The following is a 20572-nucleotide window of genomic DNA, read 5'->3' as shown; positions in this document are numbered from 1 at the left end:
TGTTTTTCATAGGGTGACCAGACGTCTTTATTTACCCGGGACAGTCCCAGTTCTGAGCCCTGTGTCCCCTGTCCCCTGTCCCAGCAGATTTACGCAAAACCCAGTTTTGTCCCAGTTTTATAAAAAAAAATGTCCCAGGTGTCCCTATTTTTGACCAATTTGATCTAAAACAGGTCTAAACCAGGACTACATCAAGTCTCTGAGTACACAGTCCCTGATTACCTTTAAAGCTCATTTACGACTTTACGAAAGAAATTTGTGTTTTTTTCTGTTTCTTGTAATCCTATATTCCCTACAAAGAAGATGTGCCCTCGCTGCTTTAGAATGCCTCCCACATGATGATCGCCACGGTAACAGCGCGCCCGTCCTCTCCACGCTGGTCCACATTTTCATATCTGCACTCGGTGATAGATGAGGCAATCGGAACAAGCAGTGTTCACAGATACATCAGGAGGGAGACAGGCCCAGATAAAGGCAGCACAAGAGAGGGTCCCACTGTCACCCATGCACCCATTCACACATATACTGTAGAGGGCCTCCCCCAGGACCACTAACTCACATACATATGCAAGAAGGAAAACTGCAACAGGCCACCCGAGGGACGTGTGAGACAGCGGTTAGAGCTAAAAGATGCTAAAGGAGGGGCTGGGTGTAATTCTCTTCAACTTTCTTGGACTACAGGCAAAATGATGATAGTTTCACTGAATAGCTTACAATATGTGGGGGTTGTGTTACTGTGTAGGACTGATTGGACTTTATTTCGAGTATATGAGTGAAATATATCTTGTATCGACTGTATTTTTTCAAATAGCAAAACTCAACTCAAATTCACAGAGGGCCTAGATTAAAAACTGGGACTAAGTCATGGGCCAAACTAAAGATTTATTGAAAAATTTCAACAACATCTGCATGTTTTCATGAGATATGTAATGTTAAACATTTTCTTATTAATAAATGGGTCCGGTCAAGCGGTAACTGAGGGAAACGGGCAGAGTTTTTACATTCAAATAGCTCTTATTCAGAAACTAGAGGAACTATTGAAATAAGTAATGTATTAGAATGTAGGAAAGAGTTAACACTCCAACAGGGTAAAGTTAACCCTGTGATATTCTTTCAAGTTGTTGACAAAAAATTTTAAAACTCATGTCGGTAACAGAGAGAATGAAATATGCAGCACTTTTTGGACAATAAATACAAACAGCGATAACTAGCGGTTCTCACTTACATATCCTTAACAAACTGGTTTGAATATTTGCTTAATATAGTTTTCTACCATATGGTACAAGATTAGGTTGAAAAACCTCTTATTTTTTGAGTAATGAGATTTTTTATTAAGAAAGGTCATGGTAATTGGGAGAAAGTAACAGAGGGAAAATTGTGCAAGCAAGTAGAAGGTGCATGATTTTGCAGAATTTGTCAGCTTTTTTCTTCCGAATACTTTAATATTACTTCAGAAGGAAACAATTTCTATAAAAGATGTCAGTCCTTCCAAGCAAATTTTTATCATTTTAATTTATTTTATTTTTTCTGAAAAGTCGAATAATACAAGATTTGCAGGTCTTTGAAATTTGGGAAATAATTTTTGTTCCATGTTGCATACATGGTATGTTTAAAAGGTATGTAACTTTAGAACCAAAAATGGTACAGAAAAAAGGTAAACAGTTTCATAAACTAGAGTACATATGTATCTGTTAAATACGTTTTTATATCAGATGCATTAACTTGAATTTTTGGCCTTGCTGTTTACTTCTGCTTGACCAGGTCCAAATATTGAATCCAGAACAAGCATATATTATATATATATATATATATATATATATATATATATATATGTAACCCCCAAACTGGAAGAGTGGCTACAACAGATACCGGGAAAAACAATGGACATCTCAGTCCAGAAAAGTGCAGTACTGGGAACGGCAAAGATACTGTGCAGAACTCTCAAGCTCCCAGGCCTCTGGTAGAGGACCCGAGCTCAATGAGGGTGAGAGAGACCTACCACCGTGGAATGAGAAACACATTTTTCATTTTTATATATATATATATATATATATATATATATATATATATATATATATATAATATATATATTACCTACCCACCACACACACACACACATTTCCCTGTGTAATGTATTTTCATTACATGCTTAAATAATATGATATTTAAGGATCCTCATTTGTATATTATTGCACATTTATTATTAAAAGAAAAAAAAACGTCTGTGGTATTTGCAATGGTTCAAGAGTAGGCCTAGTAAATGTTTGTTAAAATAATATGATATATTTTAGTTTATAATAATCATGGATTTGTTTTATATAGCACTTTTCCAGACATAAGTCATATAATTTCTGCTCTGGAGCAGACTGACAGAAGCGAGACTGCCAAGCCCCTTTGACCACCACCGACACTCAAGCCCACATCACTTTTATACGAGGCAAGGTGGGTGAAGTGTCTTGCCTATGGACACAACAATAGTTTTTTGCCACTGGCACCCGACACATCACATTTAATTACTACTACTACTGCTACTGCTACTCACTACTACCAGAATTAAGCAGAAACAACATGATTGACAAGACCCACTTTTATAGCTCAACATTAACTACAAAAACATGCATTCTAACTGTGAACAGGGTCACCTCGTCACAGATCTGACATGTAACTTTGCCTGGTTTGGTCTCCATGACGATAGAAAGCTTTACTACCATACTGTGTAACATTCCGCACAAAGCAGTAACATCTCCACGGAGAAAAGCATTTGACAAGAGCCTTCTCCATAAAAGTTACAGAATGCACATTTCACTTTTAAGGCAGAGGGCCCACCGCCTGCTTGTGTCCATGGGAATGTGATTGTTTTGCCTAAAATGTTCCACAGTACGGTATTATAAACTTGTCTGTTTTGCATTTATTCCACTATAGGCATTTTTATCTTTATTTATTTTATTTAATTTTACACTGTGCAAATCATACAAGTTGACAATGTCACCAGATCTGTAGAAGTCCCCTGCCTCGCACATACACACAACAACGAGCATGAATAATGTACGGCCCAAAGTGGCTGTCATTTAATTAAACTATTGTTGGTTGTGCTCACAGATAATCAATGTCTAATCTCATTTATTAAACACACCACAGGGTCACATTCCAGCAGCCATTTGTCTCTGTCTCAAAGTGCAAGAGCAGAGACAAAAACAGCCCACAACTTTAATTTGGTTTCGAGTGTTGAGAACGCTCTTTGGAAAATTAGCGCTTTTGCTCCTTCCGGTGATTGGGCTAATTGGAAGTAGTTACAATGCTTGGAGTAAATAAACTTTGTACTCTGTTGTATAATAGTGTGTTTTGGTTACATCACACAAAGTTGATTACAAAAGCAGAACATTTTTAAAGGTGCTGTACATGATTTATTGTCTACGTAGTTTAGCAAAATGTGTTTTTCTCCCATACCAGTACAGATATAGAATAAGCAGGAGACTGTGGTGTGCTGCGTTCCAGTTATGTGTTTTTATTGTCTGAGAATCAGGAAGTGCACATTAGCATGCTGGTTGTTGTTAGCTTTACCGTGATGGCAAAATTTCACTCTGTCCTCTGAAAGTTGTGAAAAACACAAATTAACCATAGACTGTGTAAAGAAGTGGACTAAATGAGAGCGACGACACCCACAGTGTTTGGCTCCAGTCAAATGAAGCTTATCGAGGTCCGACAGTTATAGGAGCAAATTTGGAGCAGAGTTCCATATTAGTAATAGGAATTTATTTACGGGCAAAATTGTGCAATGAAAACACCAGGATCATGTAGAGTGGGTCAATACGAACATTTTAAGATCAAAATGATGAGGCTCACAGCAATTACAGAGAGAGGGGTGAGACTTCCAATGTAAAGTCAACTGGAAACAGTCGATGGAATCAGAATCGTCCCCATTAACACTTCCTATTTGGAACACAGTGGCTAGCACGTTAGCTATGTCCATTTATATTTGCAATCTATGGAATAAACTCTGGACCACTGCATGATAAACTTTCCAGACCTAAGAAAAACTTGAGTACATTTGTCATTGTTACAAATGTAGACACTGTGTGCAGTCAACCATTTTGACTCATTACACTCTTTGGCAAAGTCTGGGCCAGTCAAAATGGATGAAGTGCATGCGTTCCTATTGGACACGCATTTTCCCTATGTCATCACACAACGTTTTTATGACATAGTATAATTCCAGAAAAGTGCTCGAAAAGCCACCAGCTTTTCAAGAAAAAAAGGAAGTTTCTATCTTTTATAGCTGGAAAGTTATGCGTGGTTAAATAAAACATATTCTCAGGTATTGAATACCATGCTGTTGGTCTGGAAGGGTTCAAAATTCATTTTTTAGCCAACTGGAACTAAGCAACATTTCTACCTCATTAAATGTACTAGCAAGTCCCTGCATATTTAGGCTCAGGTAAAAGCGGTTAACTTGAAAATTGCAACTTCATGACATCACAAGGTGGAACACAGCATTTTGAGCGCTAGAGATGTAGACAGACTAATAATAAAGGACTAATCAAACACGTGTGAAACAAAACATAACTCCTGGTACGTTTTAAGAGGTAACATTGTAACATGGCCTAAAGAGTCAATCTGACGTAATAGAAGACATTTTATACATGTTTTAAGAGATTATGCAGCCTTATTCCAAAAACAAAATATAATGTTGTGTATGTTTTCACTTGAAAACAGTTTAGAATTTGATTTTGTTTTTTTGTTTTGTCTTCTGGTGGAGGGCCCGTCAGATGTTATTGCTTTGTCCAGAATGTTTCATAGTCTGGTATTAAACCTTTCTATCTTCATGGAGACCAAACCAGGCCAAGTTACAGGTCAGATCTGTGGAGAGGTGACCCTGCTCACTGTCAGAATGCCTGTTTTTCTCTGTAGTTTTGAGCTATAAAACCACGTAAGGCAGAGCTGTTTAATGTTATACTGTGGAACATTCCAGATAGACCCATGACGTATCCATAGAAACAAGCAGGTGACAGACCCCCAACCAAAAAGTTACACAGTGCACCTTTAAAGTATATCAAGATTCAAGATTCAAACAAAGCAAAACAGGAGAATTAAGAATAGAGCCCGACCGATATGGATTTTGTTGTGGTCAATATGAAACCGATATAATGGGAGTTGGAGCTGCCGAGAGCCGATATAATCACCGATATATTTACTGAGGTCAAAATTCACTGTAAATCTTGAATTGTTTAAAAAACTTAGGTTTGGCTCTAGTGAATTCTAAATTGGGTTTATTTAGGCAACATTTATTGTTATTCTTACTCTTTACGTCATATTTACATACAGTAGATTGGCCTAATGGCATTTTTGCATCACATTCTAGCTACTAGTGATGGATATTTCAGTTTTTTTTTTAGAAAACCGTCTCTTTTGGCTCAGCTCACTAAAGCAGCTGGCTCTTTCGGCTCCCAAGCGACTCTTGAGATTGTTCTGTTGCAAGCAGGACTAAAACAGAAACTGAACCAGGACTGAAAAAGGACTAAACCAGGACTAAAACAGATTTAAACCATGTGTAAAACAGAGAAAACACGGCTCCCAATAAGAAGCAGGCTCCCGTTGTTCACTTCAAAGAGCCATAACTCCTAGCTAGTAAATAAACAATCGCTATTAGCCTTTAGCCGTAAAAACGTGCGCACCGCTGGTAATTAATTATATGCATAAATGTGGATCATTCAAACGTCTATTCACAGCTCATTTACATATCAATGCAGGTCCAGTAACATGTATACGGCCAATATAGTCAATTTACAATAGGCCAATAGAAAACAGCCTGTTTATGTGTGGGAGCTACAGCAGCTAATCGCTAATAACAAATAGCCAAAACTAGCTTCAAAGTCGACATATTTCCAACACTCACCGCTCACACAGGCTCCTCCTCACATCACAAGTCTGCACTAATAAATGTCCTTTTAATCCAGACTCAAACTGATTGTCGTAAAAAGAATATAATCTCAGTGTTGCGCACGGCTGCGGGTGTAAACAATAGCACGTGAGTGAAGTGACGTGACTCTGGGGGTGTGTTCAGGGACAGTACGGACACAGACAAATTACACCGCAGATAAATACTGATGCGGAGCCACATATTAGGACATTTATCTGTCTGTAAATTGGATTAAATGAACATAATGTAGAGAGTCTAAGCTTTATAACGAGGTATAACATGCCCACATGAAATATCGGCCCATATCAGCAAGCATATCGGCCGATAGCCGATATGTCTCCAGGTGCCCATATCGGTCAATAATATCGGCCAGCCAATATATCGGTCGGGCTCTAATTAAGAATACACAAGTTCAGGATTGTTGTTAAGGCTGACAAAAAAGTTTCCAAAGAGTGCGATATTAACAGCATTTGCGAACTCAACACTAAAACCACATTATTATTATTATTTCTGTGTAAAAATGTGGCTCAGAATGTCCACCCACTGGTCCTGTGGCAGCTCTTTCCTCCCACAGGTGAGACAAACACACTGGTCATTACAGCTGTTTGAGAGATGCGGTGGTGTGATGGTGGGTTTTTGACTTCATTTGGTGGGATAAAACCTGTTGTAAATATCAATTACAGTTTTACACCAATCAAGAAGCAATTTAAGAAAAGTAAGAAGTAATTGGTAGTTTTCAGATTGTGAAATGTGATGATCATACTCCCAGATTTCCTGCTTTTAATGTTGTACTTTGAACCCAACAACTCACTTTAAACAACAACAAAAATCCGCATTACAACTATATTCACTTTAACTGCCCACAATGAATATCTTCCTTTCTATCTTTCTTCTTTCTACACTGCAAAAAGTGCCATTGGAACAAGACTTTTTGTAATTAACACAGGGCATAGGGCCTCATTTCCTAGTGAGCCAGAATATTGGAGACATGTGAACAACAACATCCAGTCCTTGTATTTGCAGAGGTCGCTGGTGCTAGGCTAGTGAATGTCAATGGCCATAGTTAGCCTGCCACTAAAAACAATCTTACCTGCTCCACAAAGGACCCAAACCAAAACTATTACTACACTGGACTGTCGATGTAAATGTCTGTGTTCATAGAATAATGTTTGAAATAAAATTAACTTCGCGTTGCGTGAATCGTCACGTTGAGGGACTATTTTCTCATATATCAGTCCGCCACTGCCAAACTTTCTATTAGGAAGTACAACTCGCTGCTGCTGCTCAGACATATTTCCTTCAAATGCAAGGTTGGTTTTACTTCTAAAATTATTCTATCAACACAGACATTCACATCGACAGTCTGACGTAATAATAGATTTGCTTCGGGTGTTTGTGGAGTGCGTAAGACTGTTTTTAGTGGCAGGCTAACTATGGCCATTGACATGCACTAGCCTAGCACCAGTGACCTCTGCAAATACAAGGACTGGATGGAATATTTTAAAAAAGTGTCTCCACACGTCTCCAACACTCTGGCTCACTAGGAAACGAGCTCCTATGTCCAAAATTCTGAACTGTCCCTTTAATAAGAAAAACAACAACTCTTTTCACTTAAAATAAGAAACAAAATCTAATGTTGCTTGAATGAAGAAAAATACACTTATTCCATTGGTACATAATTTTACTTATCAAGTTGAATCGACTCAAAGTAAAATGTTCTTAATTTAAGTCATTTTCATTTAGCTAGATTATTTTCAGTATTTCTTAGTTTTTTTCTTTCTATCTTACTATAGTTTTTTCTTTCTATCTTACAATCATTTTTTCTTTCTGTCAGTATTAAATAAAATAGGCCTATAGAATGATATGATGCCATCAGAAACCCAGCATTGTGGAGTTCTATAGAGGGATTATCAGACTACATCACTTCTCATATATCTCCTGCAGAAAGAGCCGCTGTCCTGTCTGGATTTCAGCAGATTTCAGACTCTCCCAGGGGCTAGGTTAGTTGTATCGATCAGGTATGAGTGGATGTCCGGCTACTGAAGTTTGAGATATTTCTTCTCGTCATTTACGTACCCACCTGCTTTTAACACATGTGGGTTATTAAGACTTATCCCACTCACTAATGTTATAAGGTAACATTGCAACTTCATGTCAACACACATCCGCTGTGCTGATAAACAAATAATCCATCTATACTGATAATGTAATTCTATCCAAAAGTTTGGCGCAATTTACACAACACATTTTCTGAACTTTACACATTATTTTAACAAAATAAAGGTATTTTCTTAAAATATGAAGCCTACAAAATGGCCCAACTGGGTAAAACAATTTCCTTTCCTTTTTTTTTTTTTTTTTTTTGTAAAATCTAAAATATAATTATCTTGAGTGTTTTAGTAAAATTAGTAGTTCAACCTGTCATATGATTGTGGATTTCCTTTTTGATATTTCTTAAGGTGAGACACTGCAGGCAAAATGTTTTTCTCTTTTTTTTTTGTCAATTTGGTCTCTTTAACTGTATCATTTTTCATGTGGAAACAACAGAATAGTCCACTCTGCACTGAAAGACGTTTTAATATTTCATTTAATCAACTTGCCTCCATAGAGTTATAGGGGACATTGTAACTTAACATTTTCTCCAAATACAAATACAATACAAATACAAATACAAATACATACATCACACCTTAAAGAAGCACCTGCACACACCAAACTTTTGAGTTTTACACTTAACAAGATTTTGACAAAACACATACAAGGATTTTTTGATTTCTAAATCCATGTCTAATTTATTAAAGCTTTAATAGGTGAAATATTAGGTGATAGTTGACTTTTTAGACAAATTTTCAGTCAGATCTAGTTTTCACAAATATTGAATGTATATGTATGTATCTAATATCTAATAAGTCAGCAAAAGAACCAAGACATTTTTTCATGTTTCTGTTTTGAAAGTCTGTTTCACATAAAAAGTCTTTTTATATGAAACATTAAATGATGAAAGTCTTGTTATGTAGTTATTTTTCTCTTTTTACATTTATGTCAGCAAACTACAGAAGTTTCAAATTGATATCTCTGAATTTAAGATGACATACAATAACAAAAACATTGGTTCATGCACGACATCGGAGAGACAGAAAGGCAATGTAAACTGTAGAAGCAACAACTAATGGATATTTGCGGGCCTTTTTAAAATGCTGGCACTTTGAGACTGAAAGTAGTTTGAGTTAAAAACAGCCTGACAAGATCATAACAAGTTGGATGAATATGTGTGGGCTTGCGTGACGTAAAGCACTAAGAGATCAGCATTTTTAAAAATCTGTGTCCCCTTAAGAGCTCATTTAGGATCACTGAAACAAAACACTACGGTAGCTGTTTTTGATAATGATACAACATTAGAACATGGTTAAATGCACAAAAAAGTCAATGTAGCATTACAGACTATAACGTACATTAATGAGTAGCTTTCTTAATGCTCAGAAATACCATGAAAACAGGCATTCTTAGATACACTGAGACACTTTTCCATAGATCTGACCTGCATTCATTTCTGCTTATCTTCATGGTGATAAATGCGTTTCATGCTTCACTGTAGAACATTCGAAGCAAAGTAATAACATCTCTGCGGTGACCAGCAGTTGGCGGTCGCTCTACAGGAAAAGTTACACAGTGCACCTTTAACCATACGGGCCGGTTTAATGGTCCCATATGACACAAAAGTGACTCTTGTGAGCTTTACACCATAATGTTACTTTCTCCAAAACATGGACCAGAACCTGGAGTTTGTTTCATTCACACATGTTTGAGTAATCTTTTATTATTAGTCTGTCTACATCCCCAATGCTCTGTTCCTTGTAATGTCATGAAATGGCAGTTTTCAGGTTAATGGCTACCTTTTACCCTTAGTTCAGTAGACTGGCAAAGCTGAAATTATCCAAATGATTTTTGTTATGGTGTATGAAGTTAAAAAATACACAGTGGGGCACTTCCTGTAATAGCTACCACATGACTTCACAAGGTGGAACAGTGTGTTTTCTGTTTGAAAGAAGAACTCTGTGTGTTAAACATGTGAATGAAACAAAACAACTGTGGGTTGTATTTGTGATGAGGAAATAAAATTATAACATAGATCAGGAAACAGCACAATATGGCTCTTTAAGCGATCAGAAGTGGACTCTGGGAGGTACTACCCTTGGAAAGTACAAACAGCAGATAAAAACACAAAATTATTTCTCACCAAACACTGACATGACAGCGTGTAAAAGCGCTGTTATTTCCAGGCTGAGCCGACATGCTTAGTAAAACAAAGCTAGTGCGCATTAGCAATAGCAGTTAGTTGTTAATTCATGCAAGGCAGTTGAGTCAAGATCAAAATTATTAAAATTACACTGTGTGAAATATAAAAAGTGAAATAAAACAACAAAAGCTGACAATTAACTGGAAGTAGTTTAATCTAGCTTTAGCCACATATCCATGAATAACAGTTTTTTTTTTTTGTTTTTTTTTAATTATTATTATTTAAAGGGCCATATTACATAATTTCGTGATCTATGTTATAATTAGGGGTGTGCAAAAATACCAACATATCGATATATCGTATCATTGAATGGGATGATACAGTATCAATATTGTGGGCTGCTGTATTGATATATCACCAAGAGTTTTTTTTTTTTTTTGTATATTTTACTCATTTTATTACAGCTACAGTTTTGTTGTTTGTTCAGAGAAAGGAAACTCGTTTAAGCAGCACATTTGACATATTCACTGTTTTGATGATTAAATCAGTGTGTTTCATATGAACTTTGCACAAGAAGTGGTTGAACAAAGACTTTTGGTATCACAGCCATGATGTGGCCTTTATTTTTTATTGAACCATATTGAATTGATTTGAAATATATCGTATCGAATCGTAAGTTCACTGTATCAAGATAAGTATTGTATCGTGACTTATGTATCCAGTTATCGGCAACTTCTGAATGATACCCGGATTTGCCTATCTCTGTTGAACAATAGGTAAAAGATAACTACTGTGGAAAATTACTAATTCATGACATCACAAGCTGTAACTGAGCATTTTGAGCTTTGGAGATGAGTACAGACTAATAATAAAAGGGTTACTCAAACATGTAGTAGTAGTAGTAGTAGTAGTAGTAGTAGTAGTAGTAGTAGTAGTAGTAGTAGTAGTAGTAGTAGTAGTAGTCTGTCATTTTGCAACACTACAAAACAAAAACAAAACAAAACAAAGCAAAGCATAGACTACAACCCAATGGATCATGATCAGAAGGGTTTAGGCTGAAGTAAAAAGTTCTTATCATGCCAAACCGTATTAAACAATGACAGAATTCCAAGAAAGAAAGGCATGGTATGAACAGCAAGTTTGCATTTACAATTTCATTTACGACTTACTTACAAGATATAAATTAAAACAAAGTTGAATGCATAATTAATTAATTCCAGAGCTCTATATCTTTCAAAACGTAATGCTTTAAACTCTTGCTTAAAAACTTTTTTTCTTTTTTTTTTTAAGGCTTCTACAGCTTCTACTTAAAAAAAAAAAAATCATCCCTCAGATTGTTCCATATACTAACACCTCTAACAGAAATACAATCACTTTTTTATTTTATTTTTTTAGTTCTTATCTTCATTTTTGAAAGATGCCAGTTTTGCTTTCATTGATGGTTGTACAAACTAATAATAGTGATAAAGAAGGCACAAAATTTATGAAAATAAAAGGTAAAAGGTAAAGGTAATTAGTTGTGGTGTTAGTATTAGTTAGACAAAACATAACTCCGGGTATGTTTTTGATGAGATAACATTATAACATGGCTTAGAGCTCACAAGAGTCAATTTTGTGTAATACAAGACCTTTGATGTTTAATTATTTCCCTGACCTAGAAGAAGGTAAGTGAAGGTACACGCCCTTTAAATTGCATGCAAGATTACACTGAATTATCATTTCTAACAATTTCTGCCAACCAAAACCTTTACATCGTCGGCGTCTGTCCAATGTCCTTGTTTGAATTGAGCTGTCCCATGAGCGGCCGTGATTGATGCTCGCTCTCCCGCACACCCGACTGGTACTGAACGCCGTTTAATTGGCTCCTCCGAAGCCATCCATTTCCCTTGATAAACGCGAGGAGCGCTATCGACGCCCAAGTAAACGCCCGTGGACCCGCCGGCCTCCCACACAAACACCCAACATCAAATTACGAAATGAAAAAACCTATTCGTCTTAAATGATTTGGTTCTTCTCCAGTACCTTTTATGGTAATTACCAAACATACAGTAGAGCCGAAGCCATCAAACTATTTCTCCTCCAGTACCATCATCGCGGAGTAATATTCCAATTTTACACTCCAATAACCTGAATGACAGTTACAAATAAAAGGAAAGTTCACCATATGACGAGGGTATTGTCGAGAGGAGACGCCATATTTCTCTGATGGGAAATAAAAGCAGTAATTACGTCATATTTAAAGAAGATGATCCCAGCGCAGAGTCGGGTGACAGTGTAATTACAGGGAGCAGATTTACAATGATGCACAGTTAGAGAAGCAAACAACGCAATGATGAGTTCAATACAAGTCGTAGATAGAAGTTTTGAACAAAGATTAGACTGTGTGGTGCGCGGAGTCCTTTTGTGTGTATGGGTTAGGTTTGGTTCATTAAGCTTGTGTTCTTTGTTGAGTAAAGATAAGTGCGCCACACATAGCTATTACCAAACAAAAGGGAATAGTTTTAGAAAAAGAAAGCTGGTAAACATGTTTTAGACCGGAGACGTGTGATATGTCTCAGTGCAATGGCGAGGCTTGTTTTATTATTTGTGTGCGTAGATGTTGCATGTTTTTATTTGCTGTTTTTATCTGTTTGTTGCTGTGGAGTTTTATTGCATTTTTCTAAGCCTACATCAGCACCGAACTACAACCCCGCAATCCACGTAACACTTTTCGGCCACAGACGTACCAGATTTTTCGGACTATAAAGCGCACCGGATTATAAACCGCATTAAGTGAAACAAACGGACGATACTTGAGACTGATACGTTAGCGCAGGCATCCACGATCCATTGGCAGATAGTGGTGTAACTCGCCCGGTGTTGCCTCCCTGTCTTGGTGAATGTGTATTATTCCGCGAGACTCCTGACTATAGTAGCTGTAATGCTCCGACAATCCGTCAAACAGTGCGGCTTAGTAGTGGGACCCGAAGGACCCGCTGCAAAACAATGCGGCGCGGGGCACATTTTGAAAGGGAAAGAGTGGGTGGGATGAAAAACTGCAGTTTCGCAAACTAAATATGACTGTAAAGTAAAATATAGAAATGATAAATGTATGCCTATCATACATCATTTGAGCTGGATATTTTATTTGGCATTAATAAAAACATTTTAAGCAGCCTAAACTTGCATTTGTGGTCTAATCTCACACACATTTTAGACAATTCCTTTCCGCTTCTCAGTGTTTGATAGATCTTAAGAAAGCAAAAGGCCCCATCTTGCAGAATTTGCGAGAGGGTGCGGAACAAGATATCGCAGATGTGGGCAGGGGCAGCAATGAAAATTGAAATTCTTTGAGTGCGGGAGTTGGACTGCACAATGTGGGAGTGGGACTGAAAATTCTTTTCCACACAGACCTCTACTTTGTTGCTAACCAGAGTCATACTAAAACCTTGACAGATTTTTGAGCACCGTGTACTACATAAAATCGGTTTGGGGTCAGTGAGCACAACCAGAATAAATGCGTAAGATGCACCGTAATATAAAGCTCACTGTTGATTTTCGAAAATTAAAAGGATTTTAAGTGTGCCTTACAGTCCGAAAAATACGGTAAGTTGAAAGTTAAAACACGCACTACTGGCACACACTTAAAGCGTCCATATTATGCAATTTTCTGATCTGTTAAAATGTAATTTCCTCATCACAAACAGACCTGGAGTTGTGTTTCATTCATTCACACATGTTTAACACACAAATCCTGCATATTTCTTCTCTCAAACGGTAATTCTGGTAATACAGGAAGTGCCCCACTGTGTTTTCAAACCCCATGCATTTCATTTTAAGAATCATTTGGATGATTTCAACCCTGGAATGGCCAATATGTACAGAAACTTAACAGAAAGGTAAATGGTAGCTGTTAACTTGAAAACTACCGCTACATGACATCAGAAGGTGGAGCATTCTGAGCCTGGGAGATGTAGACAGACTAATAATAAGGGGTTACTCAAATATGTGTGGAAAAAAAACAACACACATACAACTCTGGGTATGTATGTGATGAGGTAACAGCATCCAAACATGTCTTAAAGCTGTCAAAAGTAAATTTTGCTTAATGTAGGATCTTTAAAGGTGTACTGCAGAACTTTTTGTGTTCTCTAGAAAGATGATCAAATGCCTTTTTCATAGACTGTATAAAAAAGTGGACTAAGCGAGTGTGACATCACCCACAGTGATCATGTAGAGCGGGATAATACGAACATTTTAAGACCAAAATGACGTCTCATGGCAGCAGTTACAGGGAGAGGGGCCACAATATTCCAAAGTAAGTCCTTGGGAGCCAGGGTCTGTAAGAGCCTGAAGAACCTGCATGCAAACTTCCTATTTGGAACACAGCGGGTAACGGGTTAGCTACTGCAAGTCCATTTATATACAGTCCATGGTCTTTTTACAACATGTCCGCATGTCACGACTGAACTCTGCGTGTGCATCTCCCCGCCTGTATTCTCTGGGGTTCTGACTTTCCCCACCATTGAGAAAAAAAAATAAAAATACAATCAGATCCCTGTGGACAGATTACCATCCTCAAGGGGACTGCTGTAGTTCACCTCTCTGCAGGCTTTTCTTTTAATAGAACAGGACAAAGTGTGATTTTCCAGCATAAATACAAGTGATGAAAACATGAGACTAACATACAAGTGGGACATACAAGTTCTGTAAGTGACACCTGACAGGCTAGCAGTAATGTTCTATTCCAAGGGTCCTCAACGTTTTTCAGGCCAAGGATCCCCAAACTACGGAAGTCGAGAGGGGTCACAACAAACGCAAACGCCGCAACAAATATAAATGCGACAACACAACAAAAAGCCACAACACACCAAAAAAAAAAGCCACGGAAATGACCGCGGGACTCTATTTTAATGCAAATGCCGCAACAAATACAAACACCACAACACAAATGCCGCAACACATTAAAAAGCCACAACACATCAAAAAGCCACAACAGAAGTGACCCCGGGACTATATTTTCCGACAGATCAATCAAGCGGTAAGTGAAGAAGAACTACAACATGAAAAGTAAAGGAACGGAGAAGTTGGAAACGTAAGTAAAAGTAATTTATTGTTTTATCATTATTCGTTTATATCATTTGTTTCGTTGTAGTTCTTCTTCTTCACTTGCCTGTCTGTCGGAAAATAGAGTCCCACGGTTATTTCCGTTGTGGCTTTTTTGGTTTGTTGTGCCTTTTTGTTGTGTTGTCGCATTTGTATTTGTTGTGGCATTTGCGTTTGTTGTGACCCCTCTCGGCTTCCGTACCAAACTGAGCTAGAGCAGGGACCCCCCCCCAACTATATATATGGTATACAATTGTGTTTTATTTTAAATTGGGTTTAGTGTCATGTATAAACAGCTACTCTGTTATTGTACATTCAATAACAGGGGGGTATTCCATCGAAGTTGCTTGACAAGTTCAGGCTTATCCTAAAATCCTGAGCTGAAGCTCCATCTCCAGTTTAAGCCTCAACTCGATCCATGACAGAAATAAACCTGAGTCTGACCAAAGCTAACTCAGGCCTGGAGCTTAAGCTGTGCTTTGTGTGCTCACGGTGACTCTGACAAGGCCAGAGCAATGGAGCAACGACATCACGGATAATGGGCTCAAAGTGTGACTTTATAAAAAAATATTTGATTAAACAAGAGAGGAACCACAGTGTGCACTCGCAAAGTTTGATTTGGGACACGGAACTTTTCCGGTCATTCTGATCTGAGGAGCAAGAGGAAAGACACGACTCCTCCTCCTCTCCTGTTCGCTTCCCCTCCTTTTGCTCTTCTGGTAGAGACGAGGCTGGATGAGTAGTGCGGATTCCAGAGCTTGGTGAATACATCCGGGGAATGAAGTTGTCTGACCTTTTCCCGATGTACGATAGTACGTGCGCAGCTTAAAATTAAAGCTGTAATGGAACTCTTCCCATGTAGCCTATCAAGAAAAAAAAAAAATCCACACCAAGGTGTTTGCAGTTTGACAGGGAGCGAGAGACAAGTGAATGAAGAGAGAGTTAGAGACATGAAGAAAAGTGCACAGGCAGAACCCACTGAAAACTAAAAAAATAATAATAAAAAATGTCTAATCAACCAAAGATTTCACGACCCCCTGCAGTATCTCCGTGACCCTCCTGTAGAAGATCTCCGTTCTATTCTATACATACATGGATTTCACTCTATGTATCATGAGTCTATATAAAGTATGGGTTTGAATTTCGGAAATGAGAGTCAAAAAATATTGAACTTTTTCATGATATTCTTATTTTCTGAGACAACATCAATCGATATAACTCCGATACCCTTCAATCAATAAATCTCTTGACAATTTTATTAATTCCAAAAATGGAATTCAGTTTCTGGTCATGTCAGCAAATCCTAAATAGAATCATGTACATACAAAACACAACACATTCAAACATGGATCATCATTAGCCATCTTAGAATGCATCCTTAAATATTTGTATTTTACTTCTATGGGGTATTAACTGCTAACACATAACAGATTTAGATCACCATGTTACATTTTATTCATGGTTTTGAAAATGTTATATTCACTGAAAAAGAATGTATTAACATATTTTATAAGTTGCACTTTGATTTTCTACTGCACATCACATCAAATTTGTCAGGTTGTTGTGTGCAGTTTTGTATCATGCTTTTGTATATTTATGAGAACTGTCGAGTGAGAGCGCTGGATGACAGGCTTGTGGGCTGAACATGGAACAGACTCTTACAGCGAACTGTACGGAGGGTTTGAACACTGCCCAGGAGAGATCACTAAATTCCTGAAACATGCACTGATGACATCTAAAAACTCTTAAGGCATGTTTTTGGACCACATTATAACATGGTAGAGAGATAAAAACAAAGGCTTATTCTTAATACCCCGTCTTTAAGCTTTCTAATGAAACTTTGACATCAGTTTCATGTAGTCAGCTTTCACATCTTGTCCTAATCATTCCTTGAAATAAAGTCGGGTGGTTCCTTGTGACCTAATCTCTGTTCTCTTCCCAAACACAGGAACATAAAATATTCTTGACTTTGAATTTCCATCTTCTCAATCCACGCTGCACTTCTCAGAGTATATTTTATTTTTGCACACCAACCACAATGTCCCCAGCGCAGTCTCCTTCAATTTAAAAAGGCTAACACACTGCCTGCACAGTCTCTATCTTCTGCTAAGCTTGTTACGCATACGGCTTTGATCTTCCATAGTGGAACCGAACATTTGCTAAAACGTCTCATTTAGAAATAGTTTGCCTTCAAAGAACAGCGGTTGGGAGCTGTTGGACTATTTTATCACAGTGCATGTTCCCAGTGAAATGTCGCAGTCTGGCCCTGAGCTCTGGCTATTAGCAGCACTTCTCTGTTTCCAATCTAATTTAGCTAGGTCCATGACAAATTTCATTGACCAGTCTGGCTGTCCGGCATGATTCGGCTAACGATTTTTGATCTGCTGTGTGGTTTGTTTGTACACAGCATGCAATTTAGCTTCATTGGTTGGCCAATTTATCCAAAATACAGAGAAGAAAGAATTAGTGGTGGTTTGGCTGTGCTTTGAGAGAACTCATTAAATTATTGTATTCTGAAACCGTGCTGTTCAGAGAAAATATTGTTATTGCTTTTATTGGTGGCCCCTTATCGCAGAAGAAATCACAATGATAAATTTAACTCCATTTTGTGAAATACTCTATGTCATTGTTTTCTAAAGACTGGGTTGCCACTATCAGGTGGGTCGCAAGAGATTTTTTTTTTTAGGGTCGCCTTGTCACGATCTGTAATATAGAGTTCTGATCTGTGACCGTCATTTTGTCAGAATATCCAGTCCTCAGTAGGGCCAGTATTTCTAAGCTTATTCCTTTCATTACTACATATATGTGTGAACTGGGATTTTCTGTGCTCACAAAAATTAAGACAAAGCACAGAAACAGACAGAATGCTGCGCCTGATCTCCTCTCTCCTCCTGCACCCCGGCTTGAAACCTGCTACAAAAACGCAGACAGTATTTATTTTGTTTTATTTTATTGTATTTATTTACACAAAATTGACTCTTGTGAGCTCTAAGCCATGTTATAATGTTATCTTATCAAAAACATACCCGGAGTTATGTTTTGTCTCATTAATACTAATACTACGGCTAATTACCTTTACCTTTTACCTTTTATTTTGATAAATTTTGTGCCTTCTTTATCACTATTATTAGTTTGTACAACCATCAATGAAAACAAATCTGGCATCTTTCAAAAATGAAGATGAGAATTAAAAAAAATAAATAAATAAAAAGTGATTGTATTTCTGTTGGAGGGGTTAGTATATGGAACAGTTTATTTATTTATTGTATTTATTTTATTGACTATTTTGCTCCAATAATGCTGGTTCAATTGAATGTTGAAAAGAAAAAGAAATGGGCTACATTAAATGTCCAAAAGGGCGACTAATGGATCCTTTTAGTGCTGGTTCAGTTACTGTTTTCATTGTTTAAAACTAATACTAATTGTTCAGAGAGACACGATCACTCAATCATAAAATATCCTCATTAATGTTCATTAATGGTCAAATCTACCTTTACTTTGTGAATTATAAATAATGTCTATTGACTTAGGTTGCGAAGGTTTGTGACTTTTAAAATATGGGTCCCCAGAAAAAAAGTTTTGGAAACACCGCTCTATACAGATACCAGGATAATAATAAACATATATACCAACTATTGTTAATGTTACTGTGTGGTTTGATGTTATTAAGATCACTATAATACAAGAAAGTCAATTTGTTCTATTTTTATTAGTCAGTACTATTAAAATTAGTCTAGTTTTGTACAAATCAGTATAACTTTTTATCTGGACAACCATTTTAATACTAAAAGTGTATGTGTGACACTTATATATAGCCTTTTTACACTTCTTTGAACATCTAGCTATTTCTTGTAACTTAGAATCAACTATATAAGAGGATGCTCAGGCCTGGCTCTCTGCAGTGACAGAGGGCATCGTCTGGAACCAGCTAAAGCGATGGCTGCTCACTGCAAACTAGCTAAGCTGAATAATGGAGACAATTTGAGCCGATGCTTTTTATTGTCCATACATCTTCCCCCAAGTGGCTCTATCAGGACGTCCTGACGTAGAGAAGTCACTGGGAGCCATTTTAAAGGTCCCATATTACGCAAAATGGAGTCTTGTGAGATTTATTTTGAATTACCTCATCAAAAATATACTTGTAGTTGTGTTTTGTTTCATTCGCACATGCATTATTAGTCTGTCTACGTCTCAAAATGTTTTGTTCCACCTTGTAATGTCATGAAGCGATAATAAAACTTCGGGTATGTTTGTGATGAAGAAACAACATTACAGCATAGATCAGAAAATAATGTAATATGCACCTTTTAATCAACCACGCAGGCCTGTTAAAACATTCTGTATGTTCTAATAAAATGCAACACAGCCTCTGGTACGCTTTTGATAAGAATACATTATAGCAAAGTCTATTTCACACAATATAGATTCTTTACAAATTGCTTTTCAGCTTTGTCTTTAAAACCCTCCTAGTACTTTTGTGGAGCATAACAAGTATTCTGACACAACACATCTCTCACAGCCATCTCACCGCATGGGGCAGGCTGAAATGAGGTAGAAAAATGGAGCGTCTTGGAAGAGTGTATGCACCTTTAGTTCCTGCTGCAGCCCAGCCAATGTGAAAAGGTCTCCCCCGCTGTGGCTGGCTCTGTCCGGGGGGAAACTAGAGCCAATCTCCAGGCTGCTCCTACCTGGGAACATCTGCAGCCTCCATCTGCCAGCCCTCCACTGCGGCTACCTCGGGGAAGCTTGCTCTTCCTATTCTATCTATCCGAAGCCGCGTTAGCACATGGCATTTCAGGGCTCCTGCTACAGCAGTGGGGCGCCCCTTGTGCTTGTCTGTAAATATACCCGTTGTTTCCAGTTAAATGGGCACAGACATAGTAAACAAAGATGCATCCAGACACACAGTCAGCATTTAGAAAAATGATTTCAGCCCTGCAATTGCCGATCTCTACTGAACTGAAGGTAAAAGGTAGTCATTACCTTGAAAACTACATTATTACATATTACTGCATGACATCACAAGGTGGAAAGGAGCTTTCTGAGCTTTGGAGATGTAGACAGTAGGGGTGTAACGGTACACAAAAATCACAGTTTGGTACGTACCTTGGTATGAGGTCAAGGTTCAGTTCATTTTCGGTACAGTATGGAACCAAGGCAAAACCATTTGCTTGTTGTTTATTTGTGTTTTTATTAAACCAACCACTTGTTATGACATTATACAGACAGGAAAATAAAATAAATGCAACGTTCTGCTTGATAATACAAATAAGTTAAATAAAATATTCTCAAATAAGCAACATATGCATGAAATATTACAAAAAATAAATTCC

The sequence above is a fragment of the Boleophthalmus pectinirostris genome, unplaced genomic scaffold (assembly GCF_026225935.1).
Source record: "Boleophthalmus pectinirostris isolate CB_2022bp ecotype Guang Dong unplaced genomic scaffold, ASM2622593v1 HiC_scaffold_19, whole genome shotgun sequence".
In the NCBI taxonomy this organism is placed as follows: domain Eukaryota; kingdom Metazoa; phylum Chordata; class Actinopteri; order Gobiiformes; family Gobiidae; genus Boleophthalmus; species Boleophthalmus pectinirostris.
Note: the sequence above shows the minus strand (reverse complement) of the source record.